Source organism: Tursiops truncatus, chromosome 14 (assembly GCF_011762595.2).
Source record: "Tursiops truncatus isolate mTurTru1 chromosome 14, mTurTru1.mat.Y, whole genome shotgun sequence".
Lineage (NCBI taxonomy): Eukaryota > Metazoa > Chordata > Mammalia > Artiodactyla > Delphinidae > Tursiops > Tursiops truncatus.
The window spans coordinates 70,072,963-70,094,711 of NC_047047.1; the positions used below are offsets into that span (position 1 = coordinate 70,072,963).

Genomic DNA, 21,749 nt, shown 5'->3' on the forward strand with positions numbered 1-21,749 from the left:
GCGGAGCGGCTGGGCCTGCGAGCCATGGCCGCTGAGCCTGCGCGTCAGGAGCCTGTGCTCCACAACGGGAGAGGCCACAACAGTGAGAGGCCCGTGTACTGCAAAAAAAAAAAAAAAAAAAAGAGAAGGTACAAATAAACAATATTGGAAATGATATAAAGATAAAATTACAATAATAAAATTCTCCAATCAAATTAGTGCCAATAAATTTGAAAACAAATGACATGGATTTTTAAGATAAATTATTAAATTTAACTTGAGAAGAATAGAAAATATTACTAGTTCTATAATTATGAAAGAAATGGAATAGTAGTTAAATCTACCACAAAGAATACATGAGGTTCATATTATTTTGCAGGAGAGTTCATTTCCAGAAAATGAACTGAAAAATGGAAAGTTCATTTTAGGAGGCTAGTGTATCCTTGATACCAAAACCAGACAATAACTGTACAAGAAAGGAAAATATAGGTCAACCTTGGTTATGAACATAAATGTAAAAACTCCTACACAAAATAATAGCAATCCAAACCCAGGAATGTAGTTTTTAAAAAGATTATGACCAGTTGGGTTTATCACACAAATACAATGATGAATTACCATAAGAAAAAAAATCTATTATTTCATTTCAACACATTAATAAATTAAAGAAGGAAAACCACATGATCATCTCAGAGGATACAGGAAAAGCACTCAATAAAATTCAACATCCACTTATGATTTTTTTAAAAAACCACAAAACGCTTAGCTAACTAGAAATAGAAGGAGACTTCCTACCCTGAAAAAGAGTATTTATCAAAAACCTGAAGCAAACGTTATAGTCAATAGTGAAATATTTTAGAAGCATTTTTTAATTCAGAAAAAAAAGACAAGGACGACCATTATCACCACTTCTATTTAACATCGTCCTGGAGGTCCTGTGAAAGAAACAAATAAAATGTGAAAGAATTGGAACCAAAGAAAAAAACTATCATAGCATGTTAATCACAGTTGTTTCAAACTCCTGGTCTGATAATTCCAACACCTCTGCTGTCTCTGAGTCTGGTTCTGATGATTGCTCTGTCTCTTCAGACTGTGTTTTTTTGTCTTTTAGTACGCCTTGTAATTTTTTGTTGAAAGCCAGACATGATATACAAATAAAAGGAACTGAGGTAAATAGACCTTTGGGGTGCAGTTTTATATTTATCTGGCTGGGGATTACCATTTGCTGTAACTCTAGGTGTCAGAGGCTAAAATTTCCTCTGTTTCTGTCTGCCCTGTTGTCTTTAGGTTTCTCTAGAGACTTCTTCTTAAATAACGTCTGAGACACACAATTCTTCCATCTGTGTTCTCCTGTTATTATACAAAGGTCTTATTGATGTGGTGGTCAAGGGTAGGGAGATAGGAATATTCTATAGCCTATGATTAGGTCCCAGATTTTTAGTGATCCTTGCCCCCTGGGCTGTGACCTTCACCAGTGCTTCTCGGTTTTATTTTACTTTTTCCCCCTTAAGTGAGACAGGAAGGTTAGCAGGGGCTGGAGTTAGGTATTTCCCATCCTTCAGGTTAGTGGGTCTCTGGTAAAACCCCAGTCAGTTACGCTCTGGTAAAACAGTTTCTCTTGAGGGCAGGCCTTGTTAAGAACAAATGCTCTGGGCATGCTTCAAAACAGAGTTTAAAACCTCTGTACCAAGACACCAAAACCACAGTTAAAAGACAAGTTCCATGTTGGCAAGGTTGTGGAGAAATAGGAACTCTCATACACTGCTGGTAGATATCTAAGAGAGCACAATTTCTCTGAAGAACAATTCAATGCTATCCAGTAGAATTGAATACATGTATATCCTAGACCCCAGCGGTTCCACTCTTAGATCTAAACTCGGTACCATTTGCCTTTTTCAATGTGGTGTTGCTTGCAAGGATGATGCAAAAGCAAATGTGGGTAAAATGCTGGTGATTTAGCACAAATTAAGGCTGTGGTCCCAAACTGTTCTGGTTGTTGTCGTATTTTTTATTGTCAGGCACTTGAAATAAAATCATCACCACCACCATCATCATCATCATCATCATCATCACCAACAACATCACCCAGTTGTACTTATGAATTTTACGGATGAAGCAGTAAAAATTAATAAATTTTCTTAAATAAAGCTCAACTCTGGAGTACATGTCTTTTGAATATTAATATCCTGCTAAATGAAATGGAAAATACGCATAAAATGTTTCTGTACATGAGGGTAGTTGGTTCCCTCTCATGGAAAAACACTTGTGCTTTTTTTTTTTAATTCTTTTTTTGAGCTATGAGCTGAACTAGCTGCTTTTTTCATGGAACACCATTTCTACTTGAAAGAAAGACTGACAAACTATGGTTATTCAGACTTGGGATTTTGGCAGGCATTTTCTCATAAATGAACAAAGTGGGCCTGTCACTTCAAGGGAAGAAACTGACTGCATCTGTTGCCAATGATAAATTTTGAGCTTTCAAGAAAAAGTTAGAATTTTGGAAAACTTACATCCACTACTATGACCTTGAGAGTTTCCCAGCTTTCAGAAACTTCTATGATGAAGTCAGTGGTAATATAAATAAATGTGCTTTTTTGATACTGTATAATGAAATCTGTCGATGTTTGTAAGACATATAATTCAGTGAAGCAATGTTTTCCAAATGACCAAGAAAGATCAATGGGTTTTATGTGTAACAGAGTATGAGAAGTTCATTGACACTATTTCAGATTCCACACTGCAACCTTTATGAAACTATTATTTATTGACTTTTGATTTAGTATCTTTGATGAAGAATATCCAAAGTTATCTTTAAAGGTTATTAAAATACTCTTCCCTTCTCCAACCTATGTGAGGCCTATTTTTCTTCATATAATTCAACAAAGACAACATATTGTAACAGACTGAATGCAGAAGGAGATATAATTTCCATCAAGCCAGGCATTAAAGAGATTTGCAAAATGCAAAACAATGACCTTCTCACTAACTTTTTTGGTAAAATATAGTTATTTTTCATTAAAAACACATTATTTATGTTAAACACAATGGATTTGTTGTTAAATAAATATTTTTTAATTTCTCAGTTTTAACTTTAAACACCATACACATCAATAGATATATCTACACAAACAAAAGCTATTTGGGTTTCTTAATAATTTTAACAGTGTAAAAGAATTATGAGAGCAAAACTTTGAGAACCACTGCCCTAAAGAAAACTATCTCCCATACGTTCCCCAAGAGACATGTACAAGCTCATTCACTGCAGACATGTTTGTGATTAAAATTTTTTTAAATTACTTAAAGTCTATCAATAAGGGAATGGATACACACATTTTGAAACAGTCATATAATAAAATCTCTCTCTGAAATTAAAATGAATGAACTAGATTTATATGTACTGATGTGGATGATTCTGAAACATGTTGAGAGACATTTTTAAATGTTTCAAAAGGAGAGGTACAGAATGATACCATTTACATACATTTCAAAAACAGAGAGAAGGACATTATTGCTTATGGATACATCCATGTGTAGTAAGAATACATACCCTTGGATGTGGATACAAAGGAAGATACATATCAACCTCCGGACACCAGTGGTGAGTAAGGCCAGAGAACGCGGGGGAAGATTCGAACATATATGTAAATTATTTAGAAAAATATGTGAAGTAGTAAGTATGGCACAAAGTTAGTATTTGTTAATCGGCATTGTTCTGTACATTTCTATTCATTTGAAACATTCTAGTGTTAAAATATACTTATTTTTAAATGCCTCTGTACATTTGCCATCAGTTAGTAAAGAAAAATGCAACTGGCTGGTTCCCAGGGGAATACGTTTTCCCCATCCGGGGCTGGACAGCCAGCTGTCCTCTTTTGCCGGCTGCTTATTGACCCTAATAGATGACTCGGGATATTTGAAGGGTAATGTCTTTTCTGTCTGCAAAGCTCTTGATCCTGGGTGTCTCAGTCATGGCTGCAGAGGAAATTCTCCCTCAGATTTCTTACAGAACTCCTGCAGCTGTCAGGCAGGGCAAGAAGCCAGCAAACCCAGAGAACAACTTGAGCAGGCATCAGCATAGTTCCCGCTTGGGGCAGGACTCCCAACACAGAGTATTCTGTTCCTTTTCCTTTTCCTTCTGAAGCCAGAGAGCAAGCCTTTGATTCATGTGGCAATGATATCATGTAGCCTGCTGGGTGTAGCTGAGCTCTGGGCGTGCATCTGGGAGGCACCTAATCCCCCTCGCACTCCCTGGAGCCTGCTGAGCCCCACTGGATAATTTCATGGTACAGCCGAGATGATATTTTTACCTTTAAATTCATAATTCAGCCCAGAAGCCACTCAGCTTCCCGGAATTTTTATTAAGAATACCCTCAGCAATAATTTTCAGACTTCATAGCCTCTGATAAGGAGGAAAGAGCTTGATATTCCGGTTTTGTTTCTGTTTGAAGAGCATATCCCCAAAGGAGTCGTATGTGTCCCAGATTCAACACAGCTGTTAATTAGAGCTGAGAACACTTGGTTGACCCCGGTGCGGCTAATTGCTAGAACTGAGAAGCGTCTCTAAGGGCCTCATATGATAACAACTGAAAATTGTACTGAGCATCACCTAACGCTTCTGGAACCAGTTCAGGATGGGAAGCAATAGGCTCCCTGCGGTTCCTGGCGCGGGAGAGGCAGCTATGTGCTGAAGGAGCAGTATGAAGTATTCTCTTCAGCGATTAGAACACCCACATTTCACTCTGGATGTGTGACTTGAGGCACTGTGCTCGGAAGGGCTTATCAGAGAGCTCAGAACTGTACAGCAGAGCATATGTGGCCTACTTCGGAGGACTTCCACCACTCCTGTGACATCTCACCCCAGTACCAGCGCCTCCACTGCCTCCCGGCCGGTGCAGCACAACAGGCTGTAAGACAACTCCTGTTGGGACCCTTGACCAGGTTCTGACGTGCAGCTGATGCAATCATTCTGTTTCCCCATCTTAAAATGACAAGTCTAGCTCTCAGAATGAGAAAAATGTATCGAAATCCCCTAGTTCCCAGTCTGGCACACACGAGTGTGACCACTTTGTCTCCCCCTCTTTGCTCTGTGGGCAGAGAAGACAGTGGAAATAACCAGAAACAGGAAGGTAGGCTGACAGATAGAGAGGGCAAGAGCTGGGCCCAGTGGGAAAGAAGAGGAGATAACAGAGGCAAGTAAAGTGAGGCAGAAAGTTAGAAAGACAGCCAGAGGGCAGTGGTTAGGGAAAGGAGAAAGGGGAGAAGAGGAGGCACGAAGGGTGGAAGAGGAACGTAAAAGAGACGGCCAATTAGAGACAGCAGAGAGGGGGCCCCACCTCCTTTCCCCCAGGTCCTGCGAGACAGTAAAAATCAGCAGAGCTCACCATGAGTGTTTTGGCCTTCTCAGCCAAGAGGCCCAAAACATACGCCAGATAGTTCAGAGCTCTGGACAACTCTACTCCCTCGGCCTGGCCCAAGGAAGGTCACCTGGAGCCAGCAGTGTAAGGAGAGACTCATGATCCCTTTTCCAGAAGAGGTCCAAACCGTGGGTCCAGTTCCAGGAAGTGACAGCAGCAGAAAGTAACCCAGAGTCAGCCTTGCCCAGAGCCGGAGAGGGGAAAGACCCAAAGGGAGTTGGAGGAAAAGGGATCAATTTCATTTGCTTCTAGACCAAGACTGGCTGAGGATGGTGCCCTGTTCCAAAGACAGCCAGGGACCCCACATCGCTTGAGTCCCTAATTGGACCTTTCAGATAGTTTTCCTCCTAAGGGACACCTCTCAATAACAAATGTGCATGGAGGAGGCCCTGCGTGCTCAAGCCTGTTGTGGGCAGTAGTGGGGGAAACAGGGACAACAAAGGAAGCTGCTGAATGCAGGCAACGTGCTGGAGAAGAAAATCTAACACACAAGGAACCACAGCGTGCAACAGAGAAGAGCAACAAATGACGGGGTGGTGCAGGCTCAGAGTCTGTAGGAACTGGAAGGGGTGGCAGGGAGGGCTAGAGTAGTCAGGGAGACTTCACGGAGGAGGTGGGACTTGAGGACGAGCGGAGCCCTTCAGGGTAAATACAGGGGCAGGGTGCCTTGCTTGGATAAACTAACAAGGTTGACGTCATTCGCTTGGAAGGCCCATTTTAGAGAAGGATGAGAAACCATGGTCCTTTATTACCATAAATTTACATGGAGATTTATGTTTTGAGACTTTTCATATAAATGTTCATAATTGCTCCTCATAAGGCTTTTAAGAAATAATTTTTATTTTCAGAATTGAAAAATATCTTAGATTTTATATAGTCCAGGCTCCATACATTACATTTGAGGAAATGATTCCCCAAGAGGTCACATGACTAACTCAAGGTCATGTAGTTAAGTAGCTCCAGGACTGTAACTCAGGTCTTTTTTATTTTTTTTTCTTTTGGCCGCACCACACAGCTTTTGGGATCTTAATTCCCCAACCAGGGATTGAACCCAGGCCCATGGCAGTGAGAGCACCAAGTCTCAACTACTGGACTGCCAGAGAATTCCCTAACTCAGGTCTTATTATTCTACTCAAATAGACTTACCGAAAAGTATATAGATGCAATTTTGTTTTAATTTATACAGAATTATTTCCTATAATAGAGAACTATACTTAAAAAGAATAATTTTGTATGTATTGTTTCCTTATAGTAAAAGAAATATATGATCATCATAGAAAATTTAGAAAATATAGGTAAGCCAAAAAAATTAAAATCCTCCATAATCACAGCATCCAGTTTGTAGACTTTGAAAGTTGTTAAAAGTATGTATTATTTTCATTTGACCTTCACATATAGATAGCTTCATTTCAAGAGAAAATGTCTCTGGTCCTCTTTAAGGAGAAGCATGTTAAACAGGATAATGTAGTGGAAAGAGCACAGTATTTGGAGGCCGAAGATCTAGGTTCAAGCCCTGGTCAGTCATGACTATCTGTGTGATTGTCCATAAATCAATCAACTTTCCTGTGCTTTAGTTTCTCATTTGCAAAATAATGGGGTTTCAGGGATGAATTACTTAGCTTGCTAAAATGTCTTTCTGGGACTTTAAAATCAAGCCTTGTAAGCTTAGAACAGTTAATTAAAACAAAACAAAACGGTATCTAATGTTTCTAAAGGAATGTAACAGCATGTTAAAATAGGGCTCTTCCTTTCTCAGGGTTTTGGCTGAGGCTCCAAAGCTAAGAACAGTAGGTTTATGTCTCTCTCCACTCATAGACATCCTAAGTGAGATACAAGATTGTCTAGGCAAGACTTGCAAAGAGATGCCTAGAGCTGGCTCTACCACGTTTAGATCTTCACACACCTCCAGGCTTTGCAAGCGAAGGCTAAGAGAAGGGACCGAGTGATTCCACTGGAAAAAAAGTCTTTGGCAAAAGGCTGACTGTGGCACCTGGGGCATCAGAGCAAAGCCAGTGGGTCCCAGAGGGAATAAGCTTCACTACAGAAACAATATAGAAGTCTGTGTCATGAGGATATGTGGAAGAGAGCTGGACTTGAGTTATCCTATAGACTCGACAAGGCCCTTCTAGACGACTCCAACAACGGAGACACTGCCAGGGGTGGGGGAGGCTGCTGGAATCCAGGTGATAAGGGAGGAATTTTAAGAACCTACCTGAAGTGGGTATTGTCTAGGCAACGCTATAGTAGGATATCCCAGGGAAGAAGGGTCTCTAAATGAATCCTCAAAATCACCCCACCAGAGAAACACCCGTTAGATCTGCCACTCACAGAGGGCTCTGTTCTTACAACTGCAAGAGCTACTGAAGACCATGCCTCTTTCTCTAATCCCTCTTCTCTCCTGGGCTCAGCTAGTGCAAGAGGAGGTGAAAAAAGAGAAGAAATGACTGTGAACCCCGCCTCTTCACCATATGTTTGCAAGTCTGGTTGAGGCCCACACTAGTGGAAGGGAGAACTTTAACTGGGATAAGAAGTTGAAGTTTTCATATTAGATTGGACTGAACTTTTCAATACCCCTGGGTAGGGAAGAAAGATTGGAGAGAGCAGTTTTAAAGGGCCAGTTATAAGATAGAACAAAGTTGCTTTTTGCTCAAGTCCTCCCAAGTCCAGCTTGTTTATTATACTAAATACAGGTGGATAACTTCGGTGAGTTGAGAGAGGATTGATTGCAAAGGGGAAGGGTACTTGTGGCCAGATCCCAATTAAGAGGCTGTTGTCTAGAAATTAGGCAAAAAGGTAATGGTAAATCTAGCAGGAATTAATGATTGCTTAGATGTGGAAGAAAAGTAAGGTAGATGGCTCATATAAGCTTGTAACGTTTCTAGTCTGAGAGACTGGAAGATGGTGACAATGGAGAGTAATGCCACTTCTACAGATAAATATGTACTCTAGAGAGACTTCACACTTAGGTCAACGATGCCACATTTTTGGAACTATTCAATTGAGTTCCTCCTGAGCCAATGGTCTCTGAGCCAATTTATGAGTCACATAAAAAATCAATCTCATTACTGTTCATGTATCCACTTTTCATTTAATCCATCATTTAACAAACTTTTGTTAAGCGTTTCCTATGCATTATGCGCTGTGCTAACTAGTGCAGAGAAAAATTTGCAGGACACAGGGTCAGTCCTCAAGTCACTCACAATCTATCTGCTCCACCCACTCCAGTTAAATATTGGGGGAACCCTGGGTTTTGTCGTCTTACCCCCCTTTAACTCCCTAATGTCATTGTTTTTATACAGAAAAGAGTAGAGTATTGTGTAAAATGGGTATGTGCCACCTTAAGTATATGACCTTACTTCCATTTGCCCATTTGTCTATTTTGCTTTTTGTCCTACAGAATTTAGGCTATTACGACTACATGGTCCAGAAATTTGACCTCTGTCCAAATACGCACTTTCTAAATGTAAGCAGACACTCAAAATCAGTCTAAAAATCATTGGCACAAAAAGTACCCAAACAGGCCCATACAACTGTGTTCTCTCCCACACGCTCTCTTTAACACACATATATACACACGCACACTTGTTCACGCCACTCAGATTCAGTTCAATCTGATAGCAATATGTATCTAGTACTCAGAATATCAAAATTTGGTGCTAAGTCCTCTAAGGGATATAAATTTTAGAAACACAGTTCATTTTTTTCAGAAGCCCACAACTTAGTAGGAGAAATAGATACATTTATAAATAGACATATGTGGTACAAAGTAAAGTGTGAAGTGACATAATAAAAGAATAAACAATTAATTGTAATAAATTAACAAGGGAGAAAGAATCTATACGAACCCCTTATATTTATGTTGCTTGTTTTCTGGACCTCAGGTACAGAGATCTGAGTTAATCATACTCTTCAATGTATTCAGCAAACATCCTTTGAGCACCTACTATGTGGCAGGCACCTTTCTAGGTACTGAGGATACACAACTTTTATTCAAGTTGTGGCAATGGAAAGAATTAAAGCAGGGTGGTGGCAGAGCACATCATTAGATGGCTCTTTAGTTGGGTGACAGAAAGAGCTTCTCTAAGGATATGATTTTTTTTTTAATTTTTTTTTTTTGTGTGTGGTACGCGGGCCTCTCACTGTTGTGGCCTCTCCCGCTGTGGAGCACAAGCTCCGGACGTGCAGGCTCAGCGGCCACGGCTCACGGGCCCAGCCGCTCCGCGGCATGTGGGATCTTCCCGGACCGGGACGCGAACCCGTGTCCCCTGCATCGGCAGGCGGACTCCCAACCACTGCGCCACCAGGGAAGCCCATAAGGATATGATATTAAAGCAAGACCCGAATGGCAAGAAGGAGCCCACCCGGAAAAGGAAGATCAGAAGGACAAGCACCTCAGACAAGGGGAACAGCTATTGCAAAGGCCCCAAGCAAGGATGAGTTTCACGTGCAGCAGAGACTAAGAGAAGGCACATGTCCCTGGAACACTGTGGGCAAGGTGGGGAGACTGGAAGGAGATGAGGCTGGAGAGGTGGACAGTGACCAGATAACTAAGGCCAGGCTTTTAAATAATATAAAGTTCGGCTGATCCTTAAATGACTGTGCATGCGTGCACACACAAACACACACACACACACACACACACACACACGTTCCAAAAATGTTTCAAGCATTGGCAGAACTGGTGGAATCTATGAGTACTTGGAAGAAATAACATTCATTTGGATCAAGTTTAAAACTCATTACTTTATATGCACATCTAATACTTAATTTGACTAGGAAAATCTAAGGAACAAAAGGATATTTGCAAACTATACCTAAACTCTAAGCATTACCCATGATATCACTGAACAGAGTTTAGGAAAAGCCATGGGCTCCTAAAGAACAATTAAAAAAAAGAGAGACACCATGATAGCAAGCAGGGTGAGTGGAACAATTCCAACTATGGGGTAAAGAATGGCATTTTTTGCTATGTTTCTAATTAGGCTGGAGATGATTAAGCCACATTCTCATCATTGGTTTTGGATAAGGCCCCTCTCTTATATTGTTATTTTTCCCAATCCCTACTCCATATGTATCCTTCTGACATGTTTGAAATATGTCCTCCATGGGTATGTATCTCTGATAAATACATGGGTTATTTTCCATGAATGTGATTTTAATTAGCCAACATGGAATCGTTCTATGATACTGTTATGTCTTATTCATTTACTCAAGGCTATGTTTAAAGATCTATCCATGTTGCTCTCTGTATCTCTAATTCATCACCTCCAGTTGCTGCAGAGTATTTTGTGACAAAAATTCTTCATATTTTATTTACCCATTCCCCTAGAGATGGATACTAGGTTGCTGCACACTCTCTATATGCAGTGAACATCCTCATAAAGCTGCCCTTATACACAGAGGTGAGCCACTCGGGGGGATTACAGGGCCATAAGGATTACTCTCACCCAACTTCTCATGGTAAGGGTAGATTGTTCTCCCGAATGAATGCACTAGTCCACACGCCCATTATATTTTCATAAATGATTTATATAGAACACAGTGAGTCTCAGAGACATATGGTGAGGTACTCAAGGTCAAATAGATAGTAAGTCTCAGGATTAAGATCCAAATCTTCTAATTCAGTTCTAAGTCTTTTTCCACTGGGAAAATGTCTTTCTGAGGAAGCTTGCCCTTACCCACTGGTTGTGCACAAGCACAGATGCAAAGTTTAGCTGAATTACTCCCTAAGGGGTATAATTACCCTTCATTGCCCCTCATTCAATGATTATTTATTGAATGGCAGCTACAGGAGACACTGCTGTTTTCCTTCATGAGGTCAAGGTTTTATTTCCGTTCATCATCAAAGCACCTACCAAGCAGGTATGTGCTAGGGATACACTCCTTCCTTTCCTAGAAGGAACTTATAATCAAATTTCCTCTCAGAACCACAGTCAACCCTAATACAGGTAGCAGATTTTCGAGAACTTTCTGTAGTACTGTTGTCTTGCGTATGCATGTCATGCTCTCAGAATCCCTCAAAGTTGATCATTTTAGCTGGTCCCTGTTCTCCATTTCCAGAGACTACAAACTCCCTTGAAGTTCAGGTCTCAAATATCCAAGTCAGTAAAGAAGAAAGTTACAAGGCCAGTGGCCAGTACCCAGTGTGTAGCACTGTGATTTTGTTGGGAGTACAATGCTTCATGAGCAAGTATGGCAGAACCATAAACTGGATCCATTTTAGCTGTGGTCGGTTATGCCCTTGGGTTTGAAATAATTACTTTCCTAGACATGTGGTTCCCAGATGAAATTCATGCTGTGATTTGATATTTTTAATGCAAAAAAATTTTTTTCTAGCAGAAATTCATCACCAGCTTGTCAAGGAATTTGATGACTAAAAATAATCTCCCCGTAGAGTGCATGAATGTGGTGTGCAGACTCGGAAAGAAAGAACACACCAGCGAGTCCGTGTGAAATGGAATGACATCACCAATGAACTGGGGACCCACTTTTTGACCTGACTGGTATCCAAAGCCTGTCCCACATGTCAAAAAAATTTTGAATCTATTAAATAATAAATGATTTCAAAGGCTTACTGTGGACACTAGCCTTGAAATGTATTAATTCCCTAAAGGCAATTACAGAGAGTCCAGCACAAGATACTCTTAAAATCTCCCTTTTGATTCTGAGATGGAATTTGCACTTGATCCATGTCTACTCTGTACACAACTAGGTGGAAGGCACTCTTCTCCCTTCAGCAAATGGTTCTCTTAGTTCCTGGGGAAAGAAACTACCCAGTTGCTTCAAAAGAAGAAGAGTACTGAAGCCGGGATTTATCCCTGGGGCATGTGAGCAGCAATGGGTAATGAAAGATGAAAGCTGAGGACACGAACAGATTTATACTGAGTCTCCATGCCCAAGGCCATTATTAAGGCTCTTGGGGCCCGGGGCCAAATTTAATCCGCAAACTTCAAACCCAGGAGTAGAAGCCAACTGGGGGCTGTCCGAGGGAGGGAACCACACAGCTATCTGGGGGAAGAGCATTCTGTGCTTGGGCGGACATTTCTGCAGCTGGAGGCAGCAGCTCGTGGTTTCGAGGAAGTGCCTTGCTGGGTATGGTTGAGGACAAAAAGTGGCAGCAGCTATCTCACCAGGCTAGTTCTGCAATGTAGTTCTAAGAGTTGTTACTACAACGTTAGCCTAAAGCCCGTTTCCTCCAGCCTTTCCAATGCTTAGATGAGCTACTTAATAAATCCCTTTCTGCCTAAACTAGTGAGTATGGATTTTATCATTGAAACCAAGAACTCCGCCCAGTTTTAGAATCAGTCTTAGGGTTTTCCTTTGTGCTATTTAGTGTGTTCTACTGCTTTATCTGACTTATCAGTTTAAATGAAATCTTTTGACCCCCTGGCTATAAAAGATTAGGAAATATCAGCATAATTATCCTTCTCAATGTTTATTATACAACTTCCTGCTGGCCCCAAAGTCTCCAAGCTTTGGGCAGCTAGCTTTCCTAAATAATCCCTGTGGATAGTCATAATCCTAAATACCAAATCTAGACTTCTTGGTGCCCGGTAGTCTCATTATCCGCCCCACAAACAAGATGCTAGCACAGTAGGAAGGAAGAACACTGGGGGGAGGATGAGGGATCCTTCCACTGAAACTCAAACCTACTCTGTGTCCAGCTGATTACCCAGGCCCTGGTATGTCTCTCCACAGGATGATGAGAAGATAGAGGACTACTCACCTCATCTCTTCTTGCTGACCCCTGGCGTGTAGGTTTCTTCAATAAAATCTGATCTTTAAGCCATACTGCATGATGTTGACCCTATTTCATCATGTTTCTAAGCCCTGTTTCACCATGGGTGGCGACCACAAAAGGACGCACCTTACATTACAGTGAAGATCATTTCTCAGGATGTAAAAACCCCATAAGTCATCAAAGAAGAGATCCATAACTGCAGCTTCGTGAATAAAAAAAAAAAATCAATAAAGCAACAGTTACTCTAAGCAAAATCCAAAGACAAATGACAAACTGGGGGAAATATTTGCACCTCGTATCACAAAGGGCTTATTTCCTTAATATAAAGAGTTCCTGCAAATCAATAAGACCAACCCTCAATAGGCAAATGGGCTAATAAAATGGATAGACATTTTGTAGAAAAGGAAGTACAAAGGTAACACTAAGACAAGTGATTCTTAGATATACAAAAAGAGAAAATGTTATTTCAAAATATACTAAGACTCCATTTTGTACCTCCTAGAACGGCATAGACCAAAATGTATGATAGTCCATGGTGTTGACAACGATCTGGGGAAATGGGCATGCTTACTGATGGGAGTATAAATTGGTACAACCTCTAGGTATTGTTCAAATGATAAATGCACATACCCTTTTAACCCATATTCCAATCTTAGAGCTTTGTTCTACAGATACACTTGCATATATGCAAACTGAATTATATACATTGCAGCACTGTTTGTGACAGCAAAATTTTTTAAGTCACCTGAAAGCAATAAGGAGAATAAGCAACTTCATCTTTGATGAAATGGCTAAGCTGCTTTCACCATGAACCTTAATATATATGAAGAAAGGCTGTTTTCTATGGTGATAATCCAACCTGAGAAAGGAGATTCAGGCAGGGAAATTGCATATTGCAGAGCTGGCAGAACTCAGCTCAAACATAAGTGGATTCCTGAGGTGCAAAACCAACAATACTTGCTTAGAACAAGAATTGGTGCAGGTCAGCTGTTGAAGTTTCCTCGGACCCTTTTGGAGACCACAGAGGGCAGGGGCAGCAGGTGAGGAAAGAAGGTTACAGACCCACCATGGTGATGTCAGGTAGAAGAATGGCTGTCAGTAATAAGCTGCCCTGCAGTTGCTAACCTTCTCTGAAGAGGAGGAAAGCTAGAGCAGCTCACACAAGCACACATACAAACCCCGCTGATATCATGGGGGCTCGGGGAGAGGTTTGGCACTCTGCTCTGGTCCCTTCGCCACAAGAAATTCAGCAGATAGGTCGTCTCAGCAGAGGTGTCTCAGAAGACACTATTCATATCATATTCTGTGTGAACGGCGCCCCCTGGAGAGAATACAATATGGATGTTGTCCTTTGGAAATGGGTAGTGTATCAGCCCTGCAGGAAAAAGTGCCCTTACTAAAGGTGGGAAATAATCAAAAGGGGAAGAGCACAGCGCTTTACAAAAATACAAGAAAAAAGAAGGAAATCAAGAGGGAAAAATGACTAGCAGATAAAGAATAACAGCAGAAAAATCTTGCCACAAAGCCAGTGAAAATCATAACCAATCTCCATAAACTCGAGGGACTAAAGAAAAAATAACCTCTAGGGGGGCTTCCCTAGGGGGGCTTCCCTAGGGGGGCTTCCCTGGTGGCGCAGTGGTTGAGAGTCCGCCTGCCGATGCAGGGGACACAGGTTCGTGCCCTGGTCCAGGAAGATGCCACATGCCGCGGAGCGGCTGGGCCCGTGAGCCATGGCCGCTGAGCCTGCGCACCTGGAGCCTGTGCTCCATAATGGGAGAGGCCACAACAGTGAGAGGCACGCGTACCGCAAAAAAAAAAAAAAAAAAAAACAAAAGAATATGTACCAATAAAGTTACTGGTCTTTAATGATAAAGAAAAAAAATACTTTGAGCATTCATGCAAAATTATCAACTAATCTATAAAGGGAAAAAGTTTCAGATGAGCTTTAGACTTCTCCATAGTCACATTCAACAACAGAACACAGTGAGGCAATCCTTATAAAGAAAGGAGTGTGATCCAAGATTTTCATACTCAGCATATTTAATATAAACGCAACAGACAAATATTGTCAAACATGCCAAAAGTCAGGGAATATACAATTGTCCCTTGAATAACACAGGGGTTTGGGGCACTGACCCATGTGCAGTCAAAAATCTGCATATAACTTTTAAATCCTCCCAAATTTAACTACAAATAGCCTACTGTTGACCAGAAGCCTTACTGATAACAAAGTTGATTAACATATATTTTGTATGTTATATGTATTATATGCTGTATTCTTACAAAAAAGTAAGTTAGAGAAAAGAAAATGTTATTACTAAAAACATAAGGAAGACCCTGAGAAAACCATAATTCAAAAAGACACATGCACCCCAATGTTTATTACAAACTATTTACAATAGCCAGGACATGGAAGCAACCTAAATGTCCACTGAAAGATGAACGGGTAAAGAAGATATGGTACATATACACAGTGGAATATTACTCAGCCATTAAAAGGAATGAAATTGGGTCATTTGTAGAGATGTGGATGCACCTAGAGACAGAGTGAAGTAAGTCAGAAAGAGAAAAACAAATATCATATATTAACGCATATATGTGGAATCTAGAAAAATGGTACAGATGAGCCTATCTGCAAAGCAGAACTAGAGACACTGACATAGAGAACAAACGTATGGACCCCAAGTGGGGGAAGGGAGGTGGGATGAATTGGGAGATTGGGACTGACATGTATACACTGCTATGTATGGAACAGATAAGTAGTAAGAGCCTTCTGTATAGCATGGGTAACTCTACTCGATGCTCTGCAGTGACCTTGATGGGAGGGAAATCCAGAAAGGAAGGGATATGCGTATACATATGGCTGATTCACTTTGCTGTACAACAGAAACTAGCACAACATTGTGAAGCAACTATCCCCTGATTTAAAAAAAAAAAAAGAGAACATATATCTACAGTACTGTACTGTATTTATCAATACTGTAAGTTTACATCATGTTTACAAGATGAATTGTCTGTCAGTGCCTACATCAATATTGTTTTGCATGATACAAAACACTACGATGATCGGCTGATACTGTTCTTCCAATTACAAGAGAGGCGCACTAAACTGTAACGTAATTCTTTTAAGGTAAAGTTATAAAACAGTAAGAAAACTAACACATTATTAAGTTTATATTAAATATCACTCACCTTATGCCTAGGTAGGGATAGAATCTACACTTCAATCCAAGTCTTGCACACAATGTTCTACACGATGAATACTTAGGTGATGATAATGATGATGATGACACAAAAATGTCTCATACAGTTCTTGCCATACAATTATTAGATTTTCACACAAACACACTCACATACATACACAGCAGGTAAGTTTATTAAAGGTACAGCATGATGACTGTTTACTATTCATTAAGTGAAAGTGGATCGTCATAAAGGTCTTCATTCTTTTTTCTTTTTTTAAAATTAATTTATTTATTTAATTTTGGCTGTGTTCTTCATTGCTGCATGTGGGCTTTCTCTAGTTGTGGTGATTGGGGGCTACTCTTCGTTGTGGTGCGCAGGCTTCTCATCGAGGTGGCTGCTTCTCTTGTTGCGGAGCACGGGCTCTAGGTGCATGGGCTTCAGTAGTTGTGGCGCGAGGGCTCAGTAGTTGTGGCTCGCAGGCTCTAGAGTGCAGGCTCAGTAGTTGTTGCGCACGGGCTTAGTTGCTCCGCGGCATGTGGGATCTTCCCGGACAAGGGCTTGAACCCGTGTGCCCTGCATTGGCAGGCGGATTCTTAACCACTGCACCACCAGGGAAGTCCAACGTCTTTATTCTTGCCATCTTCATGTTGAGCAGCCTGAGGAAGAGGAGGAAGAGGAGGGGTTGGACTTGCTGTCTCAGGGGTGGCAGAGGTGCAAGAGGTGGAGAAGATGGAAGGGGCAGCAGGAGAGACAGGCATATTCAGTGTAACTTTACAGAAAGACATCATGATTTCTGCCTGACTTATTCCTTCTTCATTTCTCTTAAAATGTTTCTATACGGTACCAGTCATTCTTCCAGCATTTGCTTTAGTTTCAGTGCCCATATCATAGAAGGGTCCACGTCATAAAAGAAGTCAAAACCAGTCTTGAATAATCAAAATCCTTCTGCCAGATTGTCTAAGGTCCGTTTGTTTTCTGGCACTGCTTCTTCTACATCTTCTTCCTCATCGTCTGGCACTTGTTCCAAAGAACTCATACCCATCAAGTCATCTTCTGTTAATTCGTCCGGTATGATGTCTATTATATCTTAAATTTCTCCAAGATCTATGTCCTGAAATCCTTCACTCCCTCCCCCAACCTTTTTTGCCCTATCCACAATCTCTTTCTTGACTCCGTTGATTGGCTCTGTCATAAATCCAGTGAAGTCACACACGGCATCTGGACACAGTTTTCTCCAGCAGGAATTTATTATTTGGGGCTTGATGGCTTTCACAGCTTTTTCTCTAACAACGATGGCATCTTCATGGTGTAATCCTACTAGACATTCATGATGTTCTCTCTACTGGGGTTCTCTTCCATAGGGTTGACGATCCTTTCCAAAGAGTATTGTGTGTAATGAGCCTTAAAGGTCTTTATGATCCCCGACCTACAGGCTAAATTAGAGACGTTGTGTTTGGGGGCAAGTAAACCACTCAAACAGCTCACCTTTGGTGTTGAACTCACGGGGTTCTGGGTGGCCAGGGACATTGTACAATATCAAAAGAACTTTAAAAGGCTTACTGGAAAGGTGCTTCCTGACTTTGATGGAACCAATCCAGAAAAAGGGTTCTTATTGTCCAGGCCTTCTTGTACAATCAAAAGATTGGCAGCTGGTGTTTATCTCTTCCCTTCAAGGCTTGGGGGTTAGCAGATTTATAGATACAGGCAGTCCTGATTGTAAACCCGACTGCATTTGCACAGAACAGCAGAGTGAGCCTATCCCTTCCAGCCTTAAATCCTGGTGCTTGCTTCTCTTCCTTACTAACAAATGCCCTTCACGGCATTTTTTTTTTTTTCCAGAATAGGGAACTTTCATCTGCATTAAAAACCTGTACAGGCAGATACCCTTTCTCATCAGTGGTTTTCTTAATGGTGTCTGGGAACTTGTCTGATGCCACTTGGTCAGCAGAAGCTGCTTCTCTTGTTATCTTGACGTTTTGAAAGCCAAACCTCTTTCTAAAATTATCAAACCATCCTTTGCTGGCATTAAATTCTCCAGCTTTAGATGCTTCACCTTCCTTTTGCTTTAAGTTGTCATAGCATGACCTTGCTTTTCCTTGAATTATATTAGAGTCTATAGGTATGCCTTTCTTATAGCAATCGTGCACCACATAAAACTGCATCTTCAAGGCCAGGTAAAAAGGTATTTCGCAAAAAAGTGCAAGGTTTTCGCCCCTGCTGGTGTAGCTGCAGCAACAGCGGCTTCACGAGTTTCCTTTTCTTGTTTAAATGGCCCTTAACGCTGGGTTCATTTATCTTGAAATGGCTGCAACCACAGCTGCAGACCTCCATCTACGGTACATATCAAGCAATTTAACTTTTTCTTGTATCGTCATGCCTTTTCTCTGTTTCTTGGGAGCACTTCCAGCATCGGTAGTGGCACTTTGTGTGATTCCCATGTGTTATTCAAGGTTGCAGTATTGAAGTAAACACGAAGAAAAATATGCGAGACCCGCAGGAGATCACTTTTTACTACGACGTGCAATTTACTGGAGCCACCAACTGCTCATGCGGAGAAAATGTGTCACCCGGCATTTTATGTGAGCTCAGCACGATAGCAACAGGAGGTGGCTACGAAATTACTACAGCAGTACAGTATGTACCACAGTTGATTGTATGCAATTATGCCTAATACCGATCTTTACTTTTGTTTACATTTCACTCAGCTGCGAATGGCGCAGTGTTTATTTGCATAAGTTTTGATAAATTTTAACTTTTTATAATAGATTTGTTTATTTTTTTGGTAGTAAGTGATAAAATGGACTAGTACCTACATAATACTTTATGCATTCATGACATACCTAACTTTTTCTTAATTTTTTTTGATATTTCTAGGCTACACAATTCATCTGTGAGATTTTACCATTTGTCACAAATCTCAAAAAAATTTTCTAACACATTTATTGAAAAAAATCCATGTGTGAGTGAACTCTCAGTTTGAGCCCATGTTGTTCAAGGGTGAACTGTTGTTCCTTTCTGGAAGAAAGTACTACAGGACAACCTTTAGCCAACCAAGAGACGATGGAGAATTTGGAGAGGTGCATTCATTAGATTAGAGCATAACACAAAAGACAAAGAAGAAGGCTCCTGCCCAGAAACTTACTGAAGACTCTTGACAGAAGCTGAGAGTGAAGCTTGTCAGAGGGGATCACCAAAGTAAGAAAGCCATGGCTCTGAATTGAGAGAATACAGAGCAAACTGCCTGGACTGGGCTAAACTGGAGAAGCAGCCAGACCTCAGATGGGTTTTAGGGCCAGGAGGGAAGGTGAATGGCCCAGGAAGTGCCATAAGGCCTCACCTGGCTGAGAGAACCAGGCCACAAGTCCTAGACCCCAGACTTCATCTGTGAGAACAAAGTAGCAAAGAGCACCCAGGCACCCCTGAGATCAGCAAGTACCAGATAGCATGTCTGAATCAGTCCCTCCCCGCAACACCACAGGGGAGAAACAATAGCTCTGTCCCTCTACAAATCGAAACCAGGCTTAGGAACAGCAGGAGGGCACAGAGCAATTTTATCCAGTAAGAATAAACACTAACGTATATTAATTAAACGCTTAGTGTGTGCTAAGCATGGTTATAAGCTCTTTACATGTATTAACTCATTTAATCGTCACAACTCTAAGAGGTAAATATTATTTTTACGCCCATTTTAGAGATGCAGCAACTGAAGCACAGAGAGGTTAAGTAGAATGCCTCGGGCCACACAGAAAGTAAGTGGTTGAGCTGAAACATAAATACAGACAGCCTGGTTCCAGAGCCCATGCTCAAACCATTACGTAAATGGGTTATTTAAATCAGTCAACAAAGATAAATCTGAATCTTTATAACTATGGAACTGGTGAAGCAAATTATGTTATACCCCTTGAAATTTAATGTAGACATTACAAGGAAAGAAATAGCTTTATATGTGCTGGTGTGTAATGATCTACAATATATATTAAGTGGAAAGAACAGAGTACAGAAAAGTGTGTTACATGCTACCTTTATAAGCAAAAGGTTTCATAGACACATGTACTTGTACCTGTATCGATACTTCTGGAAACATACTCCAGATCTCAAAATAGTTGTTACTTTTGGAGGGAGGGATAAGGAATCCAAGTGATCAGGGTTGAGGAGAAACCTGCTTTTCTTGCTCCTCCCTTTTGTGCCTTTTGAATTTTATACCATGCGCATATGTTGCCTAATCAAAAACAGGTGACCTAAATAGAGACAAAGACAGCTGAGGGGCCTCCCAGGGACATGAGATAATAAAGGCCATTTCACCAATTTGAGTGATGCCCTCTGGCAGGGAGAAAGTTTTGCTAGCAATAACTCTACAAGTAAAAGGAATTTCCTTCAGAAGAAAGAGAAAACAACATGACAGGATGTGTAAATGGGAGGTTTGACTCATGCACCTAGTTTTGATAGATTTCAGATTCCAAAGTGAGGTGTGAGGCCATGTGGGAACTTCAAAGCAGGTGCCAAGAACAGGTTAGACAAGGAACCCACACTGAGGCCCTACCGTGTTGAGAGAGGAGAGAGGAAGAACTTTGGGAGGAGGGTTCCTCTGAAGGGAGCTTTGAAACCTTCCCCTCAAAGGTAAGGGAGCTTCATAGGATGCCCTGGAGACCCACTCCAAGTAGGGTTGCTTACAGGGGCCCGTGACTGAGAAAGCTAAAGGTGACACAGGGGCTGCCCACACCCACAGCATGAGCAGGACCTCTCCTGCTGTCCAGACGTCATTTCAGTGGGTCCTGCCCTCGAGGGCAGCTTTGTGGTGTGAGGGGACATAGGTAGAAAGCAGACTGGCAGGAGCGGTGCCAAGAAGAGAGCAGATGCAACCAATCAAAAGAAAGGGCACGGGCTTCCCTGGTAGCGCAGTGGCTGAGAGTCCGCCTGCCGATGCAGGGGACACGGGTTCGTGCCCTGGTCCGGGAAGATCCCACATGCCACGGAGCGGTTGGGCCTGTGAGCCATGGCCGCTGAGCCTGCGCGTCCGGAGCCTGTGCTCCGCAACGGGAGAGGCCACAACAGTGAGAGGCCCGCGTACAGCAAAAAAAAAAAAAAAAAAAGAAAGGGCGCTTCTCAGGTCACAGGATGGGTCAGTGAAGGCCCAGGAGCAGAATGCATGAAGGACATAGAAAACTGCCCATGAGAGTGGGCATCACTAGGCCCGGAGAAGGGAAGCCAGCCAGCATCCACCAGGAAGCAAGGCACTTTCTTACCGCTCACTTCGCTCCTTGCTCCCATGCCTGCTCTTGGCTCCTCACAGACAGTGTCCAGCTGGGGAGAGGCACGTGAGCAAGAGACGCTGTTTCCCCCTCTCACCTTTCCTGGATCACAGACTCTCACCCGCAACAGGCCGCAGCTGAAGTAAGGGATAAGCTTTAATTACTTGGTTGAGGTTGTGT

The 21,749-nt window shown here is 41.7% G+C and overlaps 2 long non-coding RNA genes across 3 annotated transcripts in view; both read right to left on the bottom strand.

Annotated features, from left to right (window-relative positions):
- Positions 1–21,749, bottom strand: part of LOC141276372 (uncharacterized) — a 74,353-nt gene that overhangs the window by 11,308 nt on the left and 41,296 nt on the right. The window lies entirely within an intron of this gene.
- The window catches only part of LOC141276373 (uncharacterized), a 29,905-nt gene continuing 8,986 nt past the window's right edge, over positions 831–21,749 (bottom strand). The window contains exon 2 of the long non-coding RNA XR_012325858.1: positions 831–21,706. This is a non-coding gene — a long non-coding RNA (uncharacterized lncRNA). The remainder of the gene's footprint in view (positions 21,707–21,749) is intronic.